This window comes from Lissotriton helveticus, chromosome 1_1, assembly GCF_964261635.1.
Source record: "Lissotriton helveticus chromosome 1_1, aLisHel1.1, whole genome shotgun sequence".
NCBI classification, from domain to species: Eukaryota; Metazoa; Chordata; class Amphibia; order Caudata; family Salamandridae; genus Lissotriton; species Lissotriton helveticus.
This window is the reverse complement of record NC_136057.1, coordinates 1,885,849,699-1,885,870,307: the sequence shown is the minus strand read 5'-3', so window position 1 is coordinate 1,885,870,307 and position 20,609 is coordinate 1,885,849,699.

Genomic DNA, 20,609 nt, shown 5'->3' with positions numbered 1-20,609 from the left:
AGGAGAAGGATCTTCCTCCGGCGGTGGCTCTTCGGATGCGTGGAACGGCGGCGAGGGCGTGGCTGGTCGATCGTAGCTGGCGGGTGGGTGTGTAGAAGAAGGTCAGGCGGTCGTTGAGGTACTTCGGGCCCAGGTCGTGGAGAGACTTGTGTGCATGGGTGAGGAGCCTGAACGTGATCCTCTTGTTGACGGGGAGCCAGTGCAGGTCCCTCAGGTGGCCGGAGATGTGGCAGCTTCGGGGGATGTCCAGGATGAGTCGGGCGGAGGCGTTCTGGATGCGTTGGAGTCTTCTCTGTAGCTTGGCTGTGGTTCCGGCGTAGAGGGTGTTTCCGTAGTCCAGTCGGCTGGTGACGAGTGCCTGGGTGACCGTCTTCCTAGTTTCGGTCGGGATCCATCGGAAGATCTTGCGGAGCATGCGTAGGGTGTGGAAGCAAGATGAGGAGACGGCGTTGACTTGTCTGGTCATCGAGAGGGAGGAGTCCAGGATGAAGCCCAGGTTGCGTGCGTGGTCTGTTGGTTTGGGAGCGGTGCCCAGGGCGGGGGGCCACCAGGAGTCGTCCCAGGCGGAGGGTGATGGTCCCAGGATGAGGACTTCCGTCTTGTCCGAGTTCAGTTTCAGGCGGCTGGTCTTCATCCATTCGGCGGCGTCTTTCATCCCTTCGTGTAGGCTGGTTCTGGCGGTGTCGGGGTCCTTGTTGAGGGAGAGGATCAGCTGGGTGTCGTCGGCGTAGGAGATGATGTTGAGGTTGTGTTGGCGTGCGATGGCTGCAAGAGGTCTCATGTAGACGTTGAAGAGGGTGGGGCTGAGTGATGATCCTTGTGGTACGCCGCAGATGACTTCAGTGGCCTCGGATCGAAACGGGGGGAGGCGAACTATCTGTGTTCTTCCGGCGAGGAACGAGACGATCCACTCCAGTGCCTTCTCCTGGATGCCGATGTTGCTGAGGCGTTGAACTAGGGTGCGGTGGCAGACAGTGTCGAACGCTGCAGAGAGGTCCAGGAGGATGAGTGCCGCTGTTTCCCCGTTGTCGAGCAGGGCTCGGATGTCGTCAGTGGCTGCGATGAGGGCGGTTTCGGTGCTGTGGTTGGCTCTGAAACCGGACTGCGAGGGGTCGAGGGATCCGTTCGTCTCGAGGAAGGAGGCCAGCTGTCTGTTGACGAACTTCTCGATGACTTTAGCAGGAAAAGGGAGGAGCGATATGGGGCGGAAGTTCTTGAGGTCGGTGGGGTCCGCTGTTGGTTTTTTCAGTAGTGCGCTGAGCTCGGCATGCTTCCAGCTCTCCGGGAAGGTGGCGGTGTTGAAGGAGGAGTTGATGATGTTCCGGAGTTGGGGTGAGATGGTGGAGTCGGCCTTGTTGAAGACGTGGTGGGGGCACGGGTCGGTGGGTGATCCGGAGTGGATGGTGTTCATCGTGCGGGCCGTGTCTTCGGTGGTCACTGTGGTCCAGGTGCGGAGGGTGGTGGTGGGGTGCATTGTTTTGACGGTTTGGTGCGTGGGTGGTGCGACGAAACTGTTGTGGATGTCGGCGATCTTGCGGTGGAAGAACGAGGCGAGAGAGTCGCAGAGATCTTGTGAGGGAGTGATGTCGTTGTTGCCGGTGCTGGGGTTGGAGAACTCCTTGACGATGCTGAAGAGTTCCTTGCTGTCGTGGGCATTGTTGTCCAGTCGATCCTTTAGTGATTTCTTCTTGGTGGTGCGGATGAGCTGGTGGTGCTTGCGGGTGGCTTGTTTGAGGGCGGTCATGTTGTCTGTGGTCTGGTCGAAATATAAGGTGTATTTCAGACGTTAGAGAGCATTTGGAACTTGGAGATTAGGTGTAGCTTGTGTTTGGCCAAGGAGGGCCATTGGTTGTCAAGTTTTTCCTTCTTCTTCATGTAAATTGTTGTTATCTTTGTCCCAAACCCAATTTTCACAAGAATATTGGGCTCACTTAATCCTGTGTACCATGCAGAACCTCCCCTCATCATCGGGTAGCATGAACTAGGAGAGGGCTAAGTTAATTTGACAGTCATAATTTTTTTTCTGTCAAAGTTTTTTTAAATTGTGGTTTCAAATTGATGCATTCTCAATGTTGTGGTTCTGGTAAATCATTGCAACTGTGTTTTATGTTGATTATTGTATTTTGTCAGTGATTTAATGTGTGCACGAAGGCATTGCTATTAGTCACAAATAATTATTCCATATCTGCTCTTCTGCTGCTAAATTCACAACTTTTTGAACTGACCATTTCACTTTCTTGTAGTTTTGAAAAGTTTGTTTTGATGCATCTTTGTCCAACGTTGAGCTCGTAGTGAAGTTGTTATTGCCGGCAAGAATCCCCATGTATTTAATTCCCCAATATCAGAGTAGAATCTAGTTGTTGGAAGTAAACAGCAGACAAAGAGAGGCTGGATAAGCTGTTTATTCAACCAAGAAGCTGTTTATTCAACCAAGACCCTCAGGCACCAGTTGGCAACTAAGGCACTTCAACATTCTAAAGTAAGCACCTCTCCAACATTCTAAGAAGAGCTTGTACCAACTGGGAAGGAAGAGAGGGGTGGAACGGGCGAGGGAAAGAAGAGAGGAACAGTAGGGAGCAGGGAAGAGAATAAGATATAAATGGTAGAAGATACATGCAGATTACAACACTAACATTATTTAAATCCAGAGAAGCTAGAGTGTATAAGTCCTTTTAAAAGTTCCGAGCTGGAGTTGCTGCTAAATCACATGCAAACTAGGTTCCCCACACAGGTTAATAAACTTAGCAAGTATATCTGGGAATGGCACACACACAAACTAAGGTACACTTGTTCCCCTGGCCAGAGGGGTGGAACCTTCGACATTAACATAATTGAACACACAAGAACACATATTCAAACCAAATATGTAGGGCAAAAGAAGACCAGAAGAGAGGCACTGTTAGAACATTGGGCCATCTTTGAGGACGCCCAGACCAACAGTACTATTCCAGAACCAGCAAGCAAGGCCTCCATGCCTACCCTACCATATGTAGGAATGGAGGTGCTCTCTCTAACGCCTGCCATCTCTTTATTAGGTTATACCAATCCACCTGTAGAGGGAGCGGGATGACCCTCTACCGAACAACGAACTACTAGATCCAGACATGGGAGACTAACATGCCAGCAGGCCTAGGCAATAACAGCATCATCCCAGTCCAATGCTAGAGCTCCCCGAAACTCGAACGCCCCAGAATGTGCACTCCCACCAGACCAGGTGAGCGTATTTGGGTGACCAGGAGATTCATAGCAGTTCTGGACAGTGACACAACTACTGGGGGCCAGAAAAGGGGCCCCGGTCCTCCGGGATCCAATGACAAGAGGGGAGCCAAAGGATATGTTCAAGCAGCCAAAGGAACAACAGAAAGCGATTTTGAGGGCAACTTCCTACCCAGAAGAACAGGGCCTAGCTCAGAATTAAGGAGGCAACCAAGGTGGGAGTTACAGGAGAGGCATGAATTAAGGATGGAGAGAGAGTTCTCACCCTGGGAGCACAACTAGAGGGCAGAGCAGTGCGCCCTCCAGCTGAGGAGAGCGGGGGCAAGTATAAAGCCCCACTCAGAGAAGAGTCCAAGGTAGAACTAGTGGGGAGGCTTCGGCCTGGAACCCGAGCCTCACCAGATTGTCAGTGTAGGAGAGGTGCAGACCAAGTGATAAGCTATCATGATAGTTTCGTGCAGACTCAATTAAGATGCAGGAAATCCAATATGGCCCCTTTGCATGCACACGAGGACAGCAACGATGAAGACATCCGCTCCTCCTCCCGAATGCGTGGGATACACAAACTGACCCCAAAGGGAGATAGTGACCAGAGAGGAAGGCAAGACCTTTGCGCAGCAAGTTTGTCACCTGCTAGCCCACTGGATAAAAAGAGAGGTCCAGTGTGATAGACCCTGGCCAAAGAGTTGTAAAGAAACAATTTCACTTGGCACAAATGAGATCTGTTGTGCAATATTACACATACCAGACATGCAATGGGGCACCACCATGCTGATGGGCAACTACTGGCAATGTGGTGAATTTGCCTACAACCAACTCATCCCCCGATGATGGGGCCTATGCTCCCTTGTCACCATACACACCGACCCTGGTAATTCCTGTAGAAGACCTGTCAGAGTTGTACCAACATCCGCTATCGAAGAAGACAATTCTGTTGCATCAAGCTCGAGAGAAAAGAACTGCTGATGATTATGGCTGGGCTCAGTTCAAGCACGTTCCTGAAGAATTCAGACTGCTTTCTGACACACAGGTAAATGCGGAATTGTCCATACCCTTCTTCACCGTGCAGACAAAAGCAAATGCTCCCTGGTTGCAAAAAAACTGATGGGAAATGTTGAAAACTATGAACAGTACTAAGCTTGGCTTTAATTCGATCAAGGAAGAACTAAGAGTCATAAACCTCATGGTATTGCAACATTGATATGTGTTGGATCTGATGACCGCAATGGAGGTAGGTGTGTGGGCCAAGATAGGTCCGTCCTGTTGCATGTTTGTCCTAGGCAACGAGCATGGATAGCGAAACTTTGACTCTTGCCATCCAAGCCCTGCACCGTTTACAAACAGACATGCGTAAGAGGAGTGGTGCCTCTGAGTAGGAATGGTATGCCAACTGATTTTCCTGGCTCTTCTGGTGGTTGACTGGTCTGTGTACATCCTTGCTGCCCATTTTCATCTTCATATTTTTTGTGTGATTTCCTGCTGTAAAAATGAGGTCCTCAAATTAGGTAGGATGCAAGTAACTAGGGAAGTAGTCACAGTTAAAACTGACGCACATCAATCCCCTAATCATATGATTGTTGTGAAGTATGTGGTAAATGTACTAGTTGAAAATTCAGGAAACCACTAGAAAGAGCAATATTGTCAGAAGAACATCTGCACAGTTATTATCGCACGTAGTCAAACAAGTACAGCACTCAACCTCTCTATGGCCTTACCGATCCAAGACCATACCTATTGAACAAATCCTGTACAAAAAGTGAGTGCTCAAGGAGTATCCAAAGATTTTTTGGGAAAATTTTCAGGAAGTTGATATTGAAGCGTTTTCTTGAGAACCTTATCCCATGTAAAATACAGTCCTTCAAACATGCAATAATGTAGGAGCCATGAAATTGTTTTGCCATCCAAAGTTGTCTTTTATTGAATCATTGAGTATTACTCCAACATCATCCCAGCCAACGCGTTTTGTCCCAAAATCAATTTCTTGAACATTCTACCCAAAAAAATATTTGGACTCCTTGAGCTCTCCCATTTTGTACAGTATTAGTTGAAAATTCAACTAGAGGAGGCAATGTTGATAATGAAAAACTTGATGTCGATGTAAGCAATGATACATGTGTGCATGAAAACGAAATCAAATCACTATTGTCGAAAATCACCCGATAAGACCTCTTAATCAACCCAGAGTCAGAAATATGTGGTCGGGCAGGCCCTGCAACCTATGCCTGAGGCAACTGATTGTCAGATGACAGGTGGGATGACACGTGTTGGACTGGGCCCTTCTGGCAGGTCCACCCCTGAAGTTTTTGCTTGTTATATGACCTGGGGATGGTGATTCCCACTCTGAGTGCGTGTAGAGGAGAGAGGCCTGCCTCCCATAGGAATGCATGGGGAATGTATGTGGCCCTGATAGTTCCGGATGCGTGGGGGGTACAGGCTCGAGTCTGGTATGTGTGGACTCGTGTGGTTAAATGCTGCAAGATGATGTATGCGGCATGTGTGTGTCTAGAAGGGAAGTGCCACTTCTAGACATGGGTGTGTGTGTGCATTAGGTGTGCTGGCGCGTGATTGGCTGAAGCCGGCTGGGGAGCCTGGCTCCAAGAGTCTGTGTGGGTCTGCCCGGTGGTGAATGGAGAGATTAGCATGTTGATGTGAGGGAGGAGCTGTGCCTGTATCCTGTATGGGGCTGGGCTTTCCCCCACAATGCTGGCTCCACCCCCCTGGGGTGCGTCTGATGACCTGGCCTGCCTGATGAATGAGAGGGGTGGTTGGGGAAAACAAGAAACTCCCAAAACCAGCTGCGACTGGTTTCTCCCCCACCCAGCACCTTTAGACAAAGGAATTTCTTGTATAAAAAGAGGCTGTGACCTCTTCTCAAATGTTCTTGTTCCCAACTTTAATCTGCCAGGGGCGGTTGCTGCTTGGGCCCAGGGTTGGCTTGCCTCCCTGGGCCCTGCCCTTCTCCTGGACTCCTAATGGACTTGCCCTGCTAGGAGCTGCTGTGCTCCTCCTGAAGTCCTGGACTTCCTAGGGACTTTGCTGTTTTTGCCACCTAAACGCTTGGGAGCGCTTTCCCTTGACTCCTAGCGCCTGGAAGCGCTGATTCTTGCCCCCTAGCGCTTTGGAGCGCGTCCTTCGTGTCACTAGCGCTGGGAGCGCTATATTCAACAAGCCGGTGCCCACCCGGCATTTGCCCTGTTCTTTGGAGGTTCTGCCTCCCCAGCGAGTGCCTACCTCGCTAATTGCCTCCAGTCTCGAGGGAGCCTGGCCCTCGTCATTTCTCCAGAGAAACCGCCGTCGGCCCGGGACCCCTCGTGACGCCTCCCCCGGGCCGCGCTGAGATTGGCTGCCGGCCCGGGCTTGGCTGCTGACGTCTCCCCGGGCCGCGCTGTGATTGGACGGCGGCCCGGGGAGCTTGGAAGGCGGAGGAGAGAGCCGGGAATGCAGGGGGCGGCGGGAGCCGACTCCGCGCCCCTGCTTCCCCCCCAGAAGACTGCCGATTCCCCCCTGGGCCCCCATGAGCGAGAGGGAGCCCCGGAGAGCAAGGAGAGACCGGCGCACCAAACCGGTGAGTGCAGCGAAGGGGAGGGGGCGTCGGGGCACATTGTCGGTGCCCGCCCCTCCCCTCCAGAGATCCTTCGGTTGTGCGTCCCGAGGCCCGCGGGGCCCCCAGCAATGCCGGGTCCCCCATCTTGGTGCTCGAGCCCTGAGAAGCTCCGCTAGCAGTCCCTTCATTCCCAGAGCCCGAGCGGCTCCACCGATGTCCTGGTCCTTCAGAGCCCGAGAGGCTCCACCTGGGTGCATTGTCCGAGCCTGCAGGGCTCAGCCCCAACCCCTTTGCCCTCGAGCCCTGAGAGGCTCTTCCCTCGGCCCAGAACCCCGAGAGGCTCCCAGATATCCCAGTTATTTCCTGAGCCCGAGAGGCTCCACCATTTGGACCTTGTTCCGCCGAGCCTGCGAGGCTTGGCCCTAGCCCGCATCTTGCTTCCTGAGCCCCGAGAGGCTCCGTGATGGCCTGTAGGGCCACGGTGATACCGAGTCCCCCGGGAGGGACTCCCCCCTTCCGTCCATGAGCCCCGAGAGGCTCCACCATGTGTTCATTGCCCCTTCGAGCCTGTGAGGCTCAGCCCAGCACCTCGTTCTCGAGCCCTGAGAGGCTCCATCATGTTGGCCCATCCTTGGCCCTCAGCTGCCCAGCACTTCGTGGGCAGCTGCCACGTGTAGGTTTATTCTTGGCTCCCTGCAGCCTGTCCGGACTCTGAGACATTGGGGGGTCCTAGCCCCCGAAAAGGCCGCTGGCCTGTTGGAAGTTATTGCCTGATGTTCTTATGTGATTCTTGTGAGTTATTCTGTGTTGCATCTCTGAAGGTGCTTCTGTTACGTTAAGTGCTTTGTCCTGCCTTCCCTCTTAAATATCCTAGGTCTCATGTCTGTGGCTTCTGGTTAGAGTGAGTTCTACTGCTAGTTCTATTAAGCTCCAGGTTGTCATGTGTTCTAATGCTAGCTCCTGGTTGTGATGTGTACTAGTACTAGTTCTAGGAAGCTCCCAGTGGTTATGTGTCTTAAATGCCAGTTCCATCATGTGCATATTCCTGGCAGTGGTCCCCTGGCCCTGTCCTGTGTATAGTCCCTTGTAATCCCTGCCCGTGCCCCTGGCACCTTGTAAATTGTGTATTTATCCCTAAGTATGTTTTTCAATACAAAGTCTATTTTTCATATACATCTTGAATGGAGTTCCTTTTGTGGGGGGCCCGGGAGGTTGTTGCTGGGGGTGCGTGCGCAAATGCTTTACACATGACCTCCGAGATAAGCCTGACTGCTCGAGCCAAGCTACCAAGGGGGTGAGCAGGGGTTGTCTTGGCGGGTGACTTCCCTACCCTAATAGAAATGGTGATTTCTGCCTGGCCTTGGCGCAAGCCTCGGCCAACCAGGGATCCCATTTCTAACAACACGTAACTGGTAGACAAACATGTGAACAAGTAAAACCTAGATTAATCCCACAGATGGGCAGCGACACCACAATGGCCCTGGGAGAATGACCCCAATAAAACACCAATGGCCAGTGGGGTGTACACGTTCCCAAAACACCAAAATGCTAGATGCTACAAAAAAGTTAGGAACACCCAGTCAATCAGACCTCAGTACATGCAGTGATCACGTGCCGGATATCTGGACGCGCTACCCACTGACCACATTGTATCCACTCAAGGTCTAGACCCACCTGCATTTGTTATCAGGTGGCCTAATTTACGGATCCAAAAATAGGCCCACATTCCTTTCCCTAAAAAGAATCTTCAAATTGGTTTATGGTGCTCCAAGAAATTAATATAATGGTGCTCAGATCAATTGTACTTTGAGAGACAGCTCTCAGACTTTGACTCTGTAACTGTCCTCCCGGCTGAAGCGTTTACTTAAACCAACTGTCCCTGTTTTAACATGCGTCTTGTCATTTGTTTTTTAAAGGTAAATTCACATAAGAACAACATCACCAATGACATCTCTGATGACATCATCCAAGCTTTTTTTGTACACATTGCTCTATAAATAGTGTTAAATTGGGTCTTTAGTCTGTCTTCTCCCCTTATCACCTGTGTCAAGTGTGGAGTGGAATGTGGGACTATGACATACTGGGGGTTCTCTGACAGTTGGTGTAGAGACTGTCAGTTGGTGTCTGTGCTCCTGGCATGGATTACCTGTGCTACAATAAACCTGCATTTTGAATGTCCCTCCTGTTGGTGTCTTCATTGGATGGAAGAGTCTACAACATTTTGGCGAGAGGATGGAATATGCCACGGACACAACTATTCAATTCCCAGCTGTGGAAGCTGGAGCCTGCTAACAGAACCCTGTGCCCTGCCTGCGTTGTTTCACTACTATCCTTGGTGCAGTGAGATTGTTTTTTTTACCTCTTTAACTGTGCTGCCTTGCTCATATTTTTTTATACCTCTGTTTTACTCTGCCGCTCTGCTGTTCCACGAGACTGTTTATTCGAACTTCTCCGTGAGAGCCGCTCTCGCACTGCCGGCCTCGCACTCAACCAGCTTTGCTTACTATGTGCCTGTGTCACCCTCGATGTACAATGTCTCCCTCGCGCTCAGCAAGCACTGCCAATTGAGCCAGTGTTACAGCAATCCTCCACACACTGCCTCCTCACGTGTCATTTGTTCTGGTATTGAGCCTGCATATTTATTACAGCAATCTTTCATGCACTGCCTCCTCGCATGTCCTTTGTTTGCTCACCGCTGTGTTCAACAGCGTGCCTTCTCATTATCTTCACTCACTGTAACAGGCTGTCAGCCCACAAGTGCTTTGGATTGTCTTTCACACTCCTCGCATGGCTTAAATACTCACATTCATCCTGCTGTTCTCTCTTCTGTCTGGCCAGTCTCTCCACTCCTCTCACTTGTGATACAACCATGAAGCCCAAGACTCCAGAAAGGGCATGGTTGTCAACATAAGCACTGCCATCTTCTGGCCATCTTTGGAACTACCACATTGTTACTCAAGGAAACCCTTTTGTTTTTTTGGTTTATTCAAACTTTATCCACAATCTTTCCACCATGAGCATCAATCAAGCTGAGGTTCCTCTCTCATCTTTTCTTATGCTACAGGGGGACCCTCCCATTGAATGGGAACACTGGATTGAAACCTTTGAGAACTGCATTGTGGCTTTAGGGGGGTCACATTTTTCGCCTATTAGAAAGAAAGCGCTTATAATTGGATGCCTTGGCACTGAGGGGCAACATGTGCTTAAGTACTTACCACAAGTTTACTAAGACAATGGTGATGTTATGGAGGATGTGTATAAAGAGGCTACGTTGCACATCCACAAGCGTTTTGCTAAAATGTTTAATATTGTCATGCAACACCACAAATTTTACACCCAACCTCAAAAGCCTAGTGAGTCTATAGACGAATTTGTAGCAAGAGTAAGATAGCTGGATCTTAAGTGCAAATTTGGTCCCATGACTGAGGAACTCATGTGTGACCAATTAATTGTTCAGTGCAGCAATAAAAAAATGCAGGAACGTTTGTGGGCAGCTGCAGATCCCACTTTAACGGGGGCCATTAAAATTGCTAAAGTTGTGGAGGAATCGCAAAAGTGCATGAAAGAAATGCAAAAAATGTGCAATAGGGAGCACATTGAGGTCTCTGAGGTCGACTGTTAATCAGACTCAATTAATTTTGGCAAAAGGAAAACTGCTACTACTTTATTTACTCGCAATTCTTCTCCAAGAACCACAGCTTCTCCCCAGCAAGCAGCAATTTCCACATTGCGGATTCTAAGTCTTGTTTTGCGCTAGGCAAAGACTGTCGTTTGTGTGGTAGGAGAGGCCACTTTGCCCGCATGTGTAAAGCGAACAAAACAAAAGTATCCGTGGTTGAGGAATCTGAGGAGTTCATGGTACGCAAAATTCTTATGGTTGACTCTGACCCATCAACTCTACTGCAACACAAAGAGTCGGATGATTCTAAGAGACACTCTTGTCCCAAAGCAGATTTTTTGGTGGATGGAAAATTGGTGACTTTGATGGTTGACTCTGGGTCTCTATACACCATCATTTTCAAGAACTTGATGGACATGTTGTGTACTTGTAAATTATTGAATAATACCAATGTTGTTCTGAAGGGTTACCAAGGTGCTAACATACGTGTCATAGGGTACTTTGAGGCTGAGATCCTCTTTCATGAGCATCACTCGAAAGGGAAAATGTATGTTGCCACTGAGGGTCCACCAATTTTCGGTTTGTCTCATCAGTATGATCATCACATAGTAGTGAACCTCAGAGCAGCAGAGCAGGTAGTGGTTGTGTGTGAGGATGACGTAAACCAAGTGCTTGAAAAATTCATACCTGTTTTTAACAGTACATTGGGTGTAGACAAACACTATACCCATAGGAGTATTTTAAGGAAGGATGCCATTCCAGTGAGGTACAGTTCTTGGAAAATTCCTATTGACATGAGAGAAGAGGTAAAGAAAATTATTGATCAAATGGTATTGAATGGGGTAATTAAACCTTTTGAAGCAACTCAGTGGTTATCTCCTGTGGTGATCCCTAAGAAGGATGATGGGTCCTTGAGGTTCTGTGTTGACCTTCGCAGCTTAAATCAGAATGTAGTGATGGCCCGTTTTCCCCTCTCTAATATTACGGAGCTGATCTTTCTTTTGGCTGGGGAAAAATTATTTTCAAAATTAGACCTCAAAAGTGCGGACCATCAGGTCATGTTAAATCCTGACTCTAAACACCTTACCGCCTTTGGTTAAGTTAAAAGTGTCTTTCAATTCAACAGATTGCCCTTCGGACTGTCATCCGCAGCGAGCATGTTTCAGAGGCTCATCTCCAAAGTCCTAGTTTGTGTAAGTAATATCATTTTCTTTCAAGATGACGTCTTGATATTTGGTGACATCATTGAGTCTCATATTGACACCCTACACACGGTTCTTGGTAAGTTGTTGGAATCAGGCCTCATTTAGCGCAGAGAAAAGTGCAAATTCTTAGTTACTGAAGTAGAATACCTGGGATATCGCATTTTCATTGAAAGTGTAAGGCCTAAACTCAACCCTGTAAGTGCCATTGTAAATGCTCAAACACCCATGGATAAGGATATGTTGCGTTCTTTCATGGGAATGGTTGAGTATTATGCTAAATTTTAAAGGACTTTGCCACTAAATCTGAACCATTGCGGGTTTTGCTCAGGAAAGGGCAGACATTTGAGAGGGGAGTGATACAAATATTGGCGTACAGGGACTGTCTATATGGCATACGTGCAGGACACCAAGACACACGTGGAAACCCTAATGAGCAAAAACCAAAACGCCGGTGAGTGAAGTGTGCATGTGACCATTATGAGTCTTGACATAGGTGTTATCAAGTGACAGTCAAAATAAATGTAATACATCACTTTTGAATTAATACAACTAAGACCTATTAATATGCTACATAGAGACTTATGGTGTGACGTGAGTAGAAAAAAGGGGGGGGGGTGATACAATTAAAAAACAGATATAGGGTGAAGCGCAAATGCAAAGGTTTTGTGAGAAAAGCTCAAACTGCAGTAAGAAAAGTGAAAAACGGGAAGGAGGGTAGCGGGAATGTGTAAAAATCATGTTTGTGGTGCGCATATAAGGGACAAAATACCGTTAATACAGGTACCTGTAGAGAGTTGCATGAACTCAGTGAAGTCTAAAATAGTACAGAAGAGAAAACAAGGGTGTACTTGTATAAGTAATTTATCATTCAATAGAGAAGGGCATACTATCGTGACAAAGTGGTTAGGTGTAGTCTTTATAGATTCTTACCCCAAGGCCGGTGATAATTCCAACCCGGCTGGGCACGAGTATAGAGTGTAGGATTCCCAAAAATGAAGGGTCTATGGAAGTGTAAAGAAAGAACCAGTCAAAAGGGATCACATATAGTATTTCTTGTAGGTAAAAAAGACACAACATACAAGCACTACCTGGAAAATTCTCAGTAGTACATCGTATTCTGTGGACAAATGAAGAGGGATAAAGTTAGAATGGAGCTGAGAAAAGAGAAAATTAAAGCAAACACGGGGCAGATCTGAGGAAAAAATAATTTGGTGTCTCACCAGAAAGCCGGTGATAATTCCAACCCGGCAGTCCTAATACGTAATCGGTAGTGAAAAGCGAATATCTTGTGGTGATCTGTGGGGAAGGAAAACATAGTGCCTGTCACTGGCCCAACCAGACTAAGGGTCTTCAATAAAATGTAGGTCCTCGACCAAGCTGGTCGAAATCCATCTAAAGTCTCACCTTAGTTTGACCATCCAATCAACAGGTGCCGCGAGTGAGGAATCTAGTGAATCCAACTTAATATGAATCTGAAAATACATATTGCAAAGTTGCGTCTCAAAAAAGGGGGCTCAGGTAGGGATAAGGTGAAAGGAGTGTGACTCAGTGGAAACGCGGTAGGACAAAGCGCAACTTACTTAATTTGTAGCGAGTGATTACCTCCCAACGTTAGGAGTATTGGTCAGAACGCAGATGCAGTTGGGGCTGAACACGTGTGTGTGTTTCCCATGTCCTTCTGTAAAAAAGACAAAAAACCCATATCGGGGTTAGTGGCTGGAGTCAGAACTAATCTATAGGACCTCTCCTATGAGAGCCCAACTTTTAGGGTGGAGTCCATAAGCTGCAAGGCAATCGTATCACTTACTTGAGTATAAATAAACAGCGCGTCCTGGCGGCACCAATTCCGTTGTTGGTGTGTAATGTGATAGAAACCCGGATGTGATTAAATAATCACTTCCCTTCAAACCACTAGACCGCGCTTCCATAGTAATGAGTATTCACACTGTGTGTGTACTCACGCGAGAGTTCACATGGGAAAGTATTCCAAATAATAAAATATAGGTCAAAAGACCCGCAACATGGTGAAACCCACAAGGGGTTTTCTATGTAATAAACTTAAGCGAGCATTAAATGTCTATTAAATTTAAGTATTTTAGGGGTTTAGAGGTCTATTCATACCGATGGGATTTGCATGCACTGGATAAAGAAACAATCGAATTAAGAGACCACCAGGCAGAACGCACGTTCGCATGATATAATCCGACACAGATAATAATAATTAAAGGGAAACTACGAGGGAATTTTAAACAACCAGAACTTAGAACAAAACACTGGGATCGGAAGACCAAGAACAGAGGGAGAGGCAGCCCAAGAAAATATTATAAAAAGAGTAAAGTAGAAAACAGCATAGACAACACGAAAACCTGTCAGACACAGTACCAAGGGGAAATGTTGGTGACTTGCACAACATATTCTGTGTGGGGATGTGAATCTATTCAATGATCCTTTACCAAGGAAGACATATGTATATATAGTATACAACTTTTTTTATATCATTTGCAGTTATCTGCATCGCTATTACAGTTTGTTGACGTTGCAGTAAGAGAACAATAAATAGACAAAAGCCGTATATTAAACAATATGTGAATGTCTAGTATGTAAACGTAATGCATAACATTTGTATCATCCATCATCCATTTGAGAGTGACACAGCTTTCAATGTTAAATGTTAGATATTTATAGGAACGTCACCGCAAATAACAGGCAACAAACACTCCTGTTCGAAGTCTTGTATCTTGGTCGAAGTACGCATCTGTCAGTAGAGTTCAAGTAGATGCCGTCAGCCAGAGGACACATGTCTATGTAGGTGTTTGTAAGGCAGATGGAGCCCGGGAGGCATTGCCCTAAGATGTATTGCATCTCTGAATCACAATTTAGGCCATGCTCTACTGTGTGAAGACGCATGATCAAGGTAGCCTCTGTGCACCTAAGACGTAATTCTCTATTGCCCCCACGTGGACTAGGGTCAATTGTTTCAATTCCAAAAAATGAGAAGCCCTTACATGGGCCCTGTGTTGGGCACATTGCTGCATGTATTACTACAGGATATCTCACATCCTGTTGATGTAATGCCCTAATGTGTTCTCCAATTCTGTCTTTGAGGGGTCTTATTGTGCTACCCACATACTGTCTCCCACATGTGCATTCGATTACATAGACTGCGAATCTGGTGGTGCAGTTGATGTTGGATCTGATCTCAAAGGGTCTATTATCAAAACTATGGAATGTTTCGGTTTTGTGTTTGGCCCATTTTCAAACACCACAGGAACCACATTTGTGGAAACCCATAGTATGTGGGGTTAGGCATGACTGTGTACTGGGAGATTTTGGTACAGTGGGATTCAATCTGGTGCGTAATGTTCTGCCACTTCTAAAGGTAATTTGTGGGCGATTGGTTATGAAACTAGTCAAGGAAATGTCTGTCTGTAAGATGCCCCAATGTTAGGACTCTTTCTGAGGGTATGACTAAGATCATTAAAGTCTGTGGTCATGCGAACCCTTTGGTTCTCAGTGGGTGTCTTATTCTTGCTATGTAAGGTATCATCATGCTTCAGGTGAGAAATTCTATTTTCGGCGCGTTTAAGGTTTTGAGTGGAATAGCCTCTCTGCTCAAACCTCTGTTTCATATCTTTAATACAGTTTTGGAACTCAGATTCCTTACTGCAGTTTCTACTGGCCCTTATGAACTCTCCATAAGGAATGACTCTGATTTGATGTGTAGGGTGGTGACTATTTGCATGCAGTACAGTATTGCAGGAAGTACTTTTGCGAAAAAGTCGACTGTTTAGTCTCTCATTTTTGATGTACAATTCAATATCAAGAAAGGTGATATTGGTGGTACTATGTTCCATTGTGAATTCCATACCAAAATTCCTTGTGTTTAGGAAGGCACTAAACTGTTCCCATTCGGGTTGTGTACCTGACCACAATAAAAGGCAATCGTCTATGTAGCGACCCCAAAAGATGATAGGATCTATCGATGGTGCACCATTGGTGCCCCAGATCCAAACATTTTCTAGACAGCCCATGAACAGATTGGCAAGTGAGGGTGAAAATGTAGACCCCATTGCCACTCCTCTGATCTGTTTATACCACTTATTCTCAAAGATGAAGAAGTTGTTGTTTAGAATAAGGTGCATCATAGTGATTAGCATTTCATTATGTAACCATTGTGTTGCTGGTCTATTGTTGAGTTGTGCGTCACCGCTTGTAAACCCAGTTCAGGTTGGATACTGGTATATAAAGATACCACATCTAAGGTGGCTAGGATCATACCAGGTTTCCAATGTACGTCTGAGAGAATACTCTGGATATGTTTAGTGTCCTGAATGTATGATGCTAAATTACGTACTAGCTGACCTAAACAAAGATCTACATATTCAGCCAGTTTTTCTGTGGGCCCATCGATCCCTGACACAATAGGTCTGCCAGGGGGAAAAGGAAGATGCTTGTGCATCTTAGGTAACATGTACAGGCAGGGAAAGGTGGGTCTAAAAACCTTCAGGTATGTGTATTCGTCATCATCAAGAAGGCCCTTGATGTGCTACTCAGACAGGTGTTTATTAATCAAGGTGGTTAAGGGTCCCATTGGATTGTAAGTCATCAGTTCGTAGCATTATCATCATTAAGTTGGGACATGATCTCGTTCTTGTAGTCAACCCGGTTCATGACCACAACATTCCCTCCCTTATTTGCTTCCCTGATAAGTAAATCATTGTACATGGTACCCTTAACCACTTTGATTAATAAACACCTGTCTGAGTGGCACATCAAGGGACTTCTTGATGATGATGAATACACATGCTCGAAGGTTTTTAGACCCACCTTTCCCTGCCTGTACACCTTACCTAAGATTCACAAGCATCTTCCTTTTCAGAGCCATTCCTTATGGAGAGTTCATAAGGTCCAGAAGAAACTGCAGTGAGGAATCTGAGTTCCAAAACTGACATGAAGCAGAGGTTTGAGAAGATAGACTATTCTACTCAAAACCTTAAAAGCGCTGAAAAAGGAATTTCTCACTTGAAGCGTGATGATACCTTACATAGCAAGAATAAGACACCCACTGAGAACCAAAGGGTTCGCATGATCACGGACTTTAATGATCTTAATCATACCCTCAGAAAGAGTCTTAATAAACATTGGGGCATCTTACAGACAGGCATTTCCTTGACTAGTTTCATAACCAATCGCCCACAAATCACCTTTAGAAGTGGCAGAACATTACGCACCAGATTGAGTCCCACTGTACCAAAATCACACAGTACACAGTCATGGCTAACCCCACACACTATGGGTTCCAACAAATGTGGTTCCTGTGGTGTTTGCGAATGGGCCAAACACAAAACCAAAACATTTCATAGCCATGATAATAGACCCTATGAGATCAGATCCAACATCAACTGCACCACCAGATTTGTGGTCTATGTAATCGAATGCACATGTGAGAGACAGTATGTGGGTAGCACGATAAGACCCCTAAAAGACAGAATTGGAGAACACATTAGGGCATTAATTACATCAACAGGATGTGAGATATCCCGTAGCTATACATGCTGCAATGTGCCCTACACAGGGCTCACGTAAGGGCTTCTCATTTTTTGGAATTGAAACAATTGACCCTAGTCCACGTGGGGGCAATAGAGAATTACGTCTTAGGTGCACAGAGGCTACCTTGAGCATGCATCTTCACATAGTAGAACATGGCCTAAATTGTGATTCAGAGATGCAATACTTCTTGGGGCAATGCCTCCCGTGCTCCATCTGCCTTACAAACACCTACATAGACATGTGCCCTCTGGCTGACGGCATCTAATTGAACTCTACTGACAGATGGGTACTTCGACCAAGATACAAGACTTCGGACAGGAGTGTTTGTTGCCTGTTATTTGCGGTGACGTTCATATAAGTATCTAACATTTAACATTGAAAGCTGTGCCACTTTCAAATGGATGATACAAATATTATGCATTACTTGTACATACTGGACATTCACATATTGTTTAATATACGGCTTATGTCTATTTATTGTTTTCTCACTGCAACATCAACAAACTGTAATAGCGATGCCGATAACTGCTAATGATATAAAAAAGTTGTTTACTATATACATATGTCTTCCTTGGTTAAGGATCACTGAATAGATTCACATCCCCACACAGAATATGTTTTGCAAGTCACCAACATTTCACCTTGGCACTGTACCTGACAGGTTTTCGTGTGGTCTATGCTGTTTTCTACTTTACTCTTGTTATAATATTTTCTTGGGCTGCCTCTCCCTCTGGTCTTGGTTTTCCGATCCCAGTGTTTTTTTTCTAAGTTTTGGTTGTTTAAAATTCCCTCATAGTTTCCCTTTCGTTATTATTATCTGTGTCGGATTATATCATGCGAACGTGCGCTCTGCCCGGTGGTCTCTTAATTCGATTGATTCTTTATCCAATGCGTGCAAATCCCAGCGGTATGAATAGACCTCTAAACCCTTAAAATACTTTCATTTAATAGACATTTATTGATCGATTAAGTTTATTACATACAATACCCTGTGTGGGTTTCACCATGTTGAGGATCTTTTGACCTATACAATCTTATTTGGAATACTTTCCCATGTGAACTCTCGTGTGAGTACACACACAGTGTGAATACTCATTACTATGGAAGTGCAGTCTAGAGATTTGAAGGGAAGTGACCATTTAATCACTTCCGTGTTTCTATCACATTACACACCAACAACAGAATCGGTGCCGCCAGGACGCGCTGTTTATTTATACTCAAGTAAGTGATACAATTGCTTTGCAGGTTATGGACCCCACCCTAAAAGTTGGATTCTCGTAGGAGTGGTCCTATAGATTAGTTCCGACTCCGGCCACTAACCCCGATATGGGTTTTTTGTCTGTTTTACAGAAGGACATGGGGAACAAACTCATGTGTTCAGCCCGACTACATCTTCGTTCTGACCTATACTCCTAACGCTGGGAGGTAATCACTCCCTACAAATTTAGTAAGTTGCGCTTTGTCCTACCACGTTTCCGCTGAGTCACACTCCTTTCACCTTATCTCTACCTGAGCCCCCTTTTTTCTGACGCAACTTTGCAATATGTATTTTCAGATTAATATTAAGTTGGATTCACTAGCTTCCTCACTCGCGGCACCTGTTGATTGGATGGTCAAACTAAGGTGAGACTTTAGCTGGATTTCGACTTGCTTGGTCGGGTAACTACATTTCATCGCAGACCCTTTGTTTGGTTGGGCCAGTGACATGCACTATGTTTTCCTTCCCCACAGATCACCACAAGATATTCGCTTTTCACTACCGATTATGTTTTAGGACTGCCGGGTTATTTTTTACTCAGATCTGCCGCGTGTTTGCTTTAATTTTCTCTTTTCTCAGCCCCATCCTAACTTTGGCCCTCTTTATTTGTCCACAGAATACGATGTACTACTGAGAATCTTTCCAGGTATTGAATGTATGTTGTGTCTTTTTTACCTACAAGAAATACTATATGTGATCCCTTTTGACCGGCTCTTTCTTTATACTTCTATAGACGCTTCACTTTTTGGAATCCTACACTCTATACTCGTGCCCAGCCGGGTTGGAATTATCACCGGCCTTGGGGTAAGATCTATACAGACTAAACCTAACCACTTTGTCACGATAGTATGCCCCTCTCTATTGAATGATAAATGACTTATACAAGTACACCCTTGTTTTCTCTTCTGTACTATTTTAGACTTCACTGAGTTCACACAGCTCTCTACAGGTACCTGTATTAACAGTATTTTGTCGCTTATATGCTCACCACAAACATGAGTTTCACATATTCCCGCTACCCTCCTTCCCGTTTTCACTTTTCTTACTGCAGTTTGAGTTTTTCTCACAAAACCTTTGCGTTTGCGCTTCTCCATTTATCGGGTTTTTAATTGTATCACCCCCCTTTTTTCAACTCACGTCACACCATAAGTCTCTATGTTGTATTTTTATAGGTCTTAGTTGTATTAATTCAAAAGTAATGCATTACATTTATTTTGACTGTCACTTGATAACACCTACATCAAGACTCATAATGGTCACATGCACACTTCACTCACCGGCGTTTTGGTTTTTGCTCATTAGGGTTTCCACGTGTGTCTTGGTGTCCTGCACTTATGCCAATTACAGTCACCCTATTCTATGTGTTTATGCCAATATTTGTGTCATTCCTAGCCCTGAAGAGTCATGGGACTACTTTTCCCTGACGAAACATGTGTCGGCTGGTTGCGTTTTGTCGCCTAAATAAAGAATATACGGCATCACTCAAGAACTCTGTACATATTGCCTATGTCAATACTTGTATTTACTGATTTTATTATTTATGAATGCACATTATATATCTATACTGTTTTGCTGTATGGTTTTCCCTACACACATCTAGGGGTTACAAGGGTCTCCCCTTCCTGGTCAGCACCATACTCACTGGTTTTATTCATATACATTGAACGTAAATTTGCTGAGCGCCAATACTTCCTATACACTAACAGCCTGATTCATCAAGCCGAAATCGGCTCGCAAAGGGCCAGATTCTGAGAATCTGGCCCTTTGCAAGCTCTATTTTTGCATTTGGGATTCATCATCCCAAATGCAAAAATCGGTAATAGCGATTTCGCTATTTTGCCAGGAATTACATTTAAGGAATCTCTATTTGAGATTCCTTAAATGCAATTCATCATCCATTTAAAAATTCCGAATTCGCAATTTCGGGTCGCTATTTACCGCGAGGTCAAACCTCGTGGGAAATAGCGAAAACTTAGAAAAATGCTTTTAAAAGCATTTTTCTAAGTTGCATGTTGCACACACATATGTCCTTTGGACATGTGTGTGCGCAACACCTGTTTCAATTTGCATGTAAGGGGTGCTACAGGGTGTCCGTTGGACACCCCTGGCACCCTTTAAATCGCTATCTAATTTGCGATTAGCAAATTGCTAATCGCAAATAAGGAATACTCCCCATTCATTCCTATGGACCTTTTGGCCCATAGGAATGAATGGGGA